This window comes from Myotis brandtii, unplaced genomic scaffold (genome assembly GCF_000412655.1).
Source record: "Myotis brandtii unplaced genomic scaffold, ASM41265v1 scaffold165, whole genome shotgun sequence".
Lineage (NCBI taxonomy): Eukaryota > Metazoa > Chordata > Mammalia > Chiroptera > Vespertilionidae > Myotis > Myotis brandtii.
Genome location: NW_005356042.1, coordinates 2,067,099 through 2,071,304, shown reverse-complemented (window position 1 = coordinate 2,071,304; position 4,206 = coordinate 2,067,099). Strand labels below are relative to the sequence as shown.

Genomic DNA, 4,206 nt, shown 5'->3' with positions numbered 1-4,206 from the left:
TGCCGAGGTCCGTGCCTTCCATCCGGGAACTACGCGACCCAGAGCGGGGCGGCCCTGAAGCCCCAGAACGGGCAGGAGAACGCGGAGAGACGTGTCTTCCAACTCTGAAATTCGGGGGTCTGTCGTCTCCACGAAACAAAAGCCCGAGTAGTAAAGAATTTTTCCGCCTCGCTTGAATTTAGTGCTGATTTCTTAATTCTGCAGCACCATTTTCTCACGTTCTCAATTTCGATTTGTTGCGATATTCCTCAGGTGAACTGTAGGTGATGTGCTGAAACTTTGGGTTTGTTGTGCGATGCAGACAGTCTCGAGCAGCTCACATCCCTCCTGTCTCCTATGTAGTATTTACCTGTTAAACCGGAATCCTTCCCTAAGCCTGTTGTGCAACCACCTCTTTAAAAGTGCTTGCTGCACTCGCATTGACCTTGTTTCTGAAACCCTGTGCGGAGCGGGGTTCAAGCTTGGCCCAGGCCCCGTGTTCCGAAGGCGGCTGTGCGTGGTCCGTGGGCGCTGACCACCCCGGCGGAGGCTCGCTGGGACCGGAGCTTTGGGTGTTGAAGGAGGTGCCCTACCTATAGTATTTAGCAGAGCCACAGTGTGTGTGGGTTTTGTTTCCGTTTCGCGTGCTCTGAGCCTTCTTTCCGCCAGGAAACCAGAAGAAAATAAACTTTTTAGCTCTTCATCATAAAAGAAATCTCACAAGTTTGGCATACTTATGAGAGGGAAGCACTAATTAACTAAGGCAGTGGTTCTCAACCTTCCTAATGCCGCGACCGTTTAATACAGTTCCTCATGTTGTGGTGACCCCCAACCATAAAATTATTTTCGATGCTACTTCATACCTGTAATTTTGCTACTGTTATGAATCGTAATGTAAATATCTGATATGCAGGATGTATTTTCATTGTTACAAATTGAACATAATTAAAGCATAGTGATTAATCACAAAAACAATATGTAATGATATATGTGTTTTCCGATGGTCTTAGATGACCCCTTGTGAAAGGGTCGTTCGATCCCCAAAGGGGTCGCGACCCACAGGTTGAGAACCGCTGAACTAAGGTAATTTACACAGCACATCTGGTAGACTTAGGGAATAAGAAGCTTGGTAGGGGAGGTCCGGGGATAGGAAGAAAATTTCTAAATCTGTTTTAAAAAATTGAATCTTTAACTGGTAAGAGAGTAACTTCATAATATCAAACAAATATTTAATGACATGTTTGGATGCCCTGGTAGACCCCTTTTAATAGCACTGGTATTGGGGCAAATTTTATACCTGGGTAAGGAGTCTTATTTTGTTTCCTTTTCTGTTCTTTTCATTTTTTCCCCCCCAGATGATATTTAGCTGTATAATGTTTTAGTTTTAATGACTTTATGAAATTATGAAACAGGCTCTCTAATGTTCTTGGTGCAAAAAGTAGTCCTTAATAAAGTGGTTCAATAACTTTTTAAAAACCACTGTTTTACCTAATCTGGATTTTAAGGTATCTTATTAGTTTAGTGACTTAGTTGACTGTGCCACCTTTACTCTTCTCAAAGAAAAGATCTATACATTTTTAAGATTTCTAATGTATTAACTCCAGCTTTTTAAAAATCTATGAATATACTCTTATATACAAGAATCTAAAAAGTCTATATTTTGTTAATGGCTCACATTTTTTAATTGTCTTTTCAACAGCTTCTAAAGTCAATAAACATTTTATTAATCTGTAATAGTTAAATTCATATGCCAAACATAATTTGTTCCTTGTATCATGACTTGAGAAATGTGGTATAAGTACAATAAAAACACTTTTAATCATTTAATTTATATGACTTTGCTATTTAATCCTACATATATAATGTATGCTTTTTAAAAAATCAGTATGAGTATTTAATATGTTTGGGAATTTAATTGTTTGCAAAAACTGGAATTAAATTGCTATATAATTGCCCAGTCAACACTGGACACTTATTTCAAGTTTCAAAATTAGAAGTGGGGTGTTTGATATTAAAATTATAGGATTTATATGACTTCTTGAGTCATTTGATATCTGAAATTCCACCTTTTTCAAAATTTGGATGAAGAATGGCATTCTAACATTAAAGTTCAAAGTTTATTTGTAGAGTTTAGGATACAGTATGCATTTGGAATTAGAGATCCCGATTACTTTTTTTAAACTGAAGATTGAGTTAATCTCTTTGAGTAACATTCTTAAAATTTTCTTTAGGATGTTAATTTTGTTTTTATCCCCTCTGAGGAGAGTATTTTCCTTTTCCTACTTGGAAATATAACCACACATGTTGAAATGATACGTAGAAAAAAAATTTAAAAATATATTTTACTGATTTCAGAGAGGAGAGAGAAATAGAAACATCAATGATGAAAGAGAATCATTGGCTGGCTGCCTCCTGCATGCTGCACACTGGGGATTGAGCCCGCAACCTGGCATGTGCCCTGACCAGGATTCAAACCGTGACCTCCTGGTTCATAGATGGACGCTCAGCCACTGAGCCAAATAGGCTGGGAAGTTTTTTGTTTGTTTGCTTTTTTAGCTTTCTAAAAATTTCATTGAATCTTGATACAATGGTCTAGCTTTGGGGTAACACAAAGATGCCAAACTTCAAAGAAAAATGGAAGACATTTTCCAACAAGACAAATGATCTTTTCTGAGCTTCCTGAAGTTCCCTAATGCAGGTACCATTCCAAGTGAAGTCAACAGGAACAGTATGCATAACTCTGAGCATCACTGTGGGTCTACCTCTTCACTTCCCATTCTCAGGGCAGAGGAAAGGTTCTCACTTTGTCAGGCATTGTTTAACCAGTATGTGGTGAGATGTGCCTCTTTATTCGAGGGCTCCCAGACTGCAGTCCAGCCACCTTGCTCCCTGGGTCACATGTAGTCCTGAAGCATGTACCATGTAATAGAAAGCCAAGTTTCAAGAATTAAAAATGGAGCTAGCCACAATCCTGAGTGCTGTGAGGAAGGCAACAGGGTATTCAAACAAAAGATTAATAAAAACAATTGTCTACATAGTTACTGGCAGGGCTTGAAGATGACATTAAAATTTAAGCATGAAAGGGGTTCACCAGCACTCAGGAACTGGACTGCCTGCTTGAAGTAGGGGCTGACATAGAATCCAATCTACTGAGGGTCTATACATGGTAATTGGCAGCAAACATGATAGAACAAAATGGCTCTTAAGGGAGAGCTTGAGGTTTGAGTCCATTTTCTATGGTCGTGCCTATTCAGCCATCCAGAGCTTGAAGGTCCTGTCATATGAGCAAGTGGCTATAAGCTGCCCATAAAAGAAATTAGGCCTATCACTTTGCCTTCATGGCTAGCCAAAGTATTCAGTGGGAACCAGCTTGGATGGGTCCAGATCTTGGCTGTGTTTTCATAGGCACCAGTGAGCAAGAAATTCCCATGGATAGGCTCAAACTTGACACCAGTCACTAAATTCTGATGAGCAGGGATGGTATAGATGCAGTGCCGCTGTCGAAGATCCCATACTTTGCAGGTGTTGTCACCACTGCCAGTTGCAATGTGGTAGCCATTCCATAGATTTCCTTCAAGTGCCCTTCTAGGAACATGATATAACATCCTGTACGCAGGTCCCAACTGGGCAGTATTTTTAAACAGAGAACCTTGTAAATACCACCCAGGGCAAAACAGACATTGTCAACATCTGAGAAGACTTCCACACCCTGCATCTTCCCATCATGACTACCACCCTCTTAAGCTAGATGTAAATGTTATTCTGACATTTATAGTTTCATCTGAGTTTACATCCTATCTAATAAAAGAGAAACATGGTAATTAGCTGTACATCGCTACCCTTCCCATTGGCTAATCAGGGCGATATGCAAATTAACTGCCAGCCAAGATGACGGCTGGCAGCCATGCACTGAAGCGAACAGGGAGGCTTGCTTGCTCCAGTGACAGCAGACTCCAATGTTCCCCGCCTGACTTGCCGGCCTCTCAGCTGCAACTCTAAGCAATTATGTTGCAAATATAGAAGCTAAACAAAACCCCAGAAACCTGCTTTAGTCAGCCGGGCTTCAGCCAGCTGGACCGCAACATTGTATCAAATACAGAAGGTAAACAAAGGCCAGAAACCTGCTTTCAGCAGCCGAGGCCTCAGAGCTAAAGCTGGCCCAGAAGAAAAAAGAAAAAAGAAAAAAAGGAGCGGTTGGGAGCTTCAGTCACCCGCCAGCCTGAAAAC

General features: G+C 40.8%; 1 protein-coding gene across 2 annotated transcripts in view; it reads left to right on the top strand.

Annotated features, from left to right (window-relative positions):
• LSM14A (LSM14A mRNA processing body assembly factor) overlaps positions 1-4,206 on the top strand; it is a 76,924-nt gene that overhangs the window by 304 nt on the left and 72,414 nt on the right. The window lies entirely within an intron of this gene.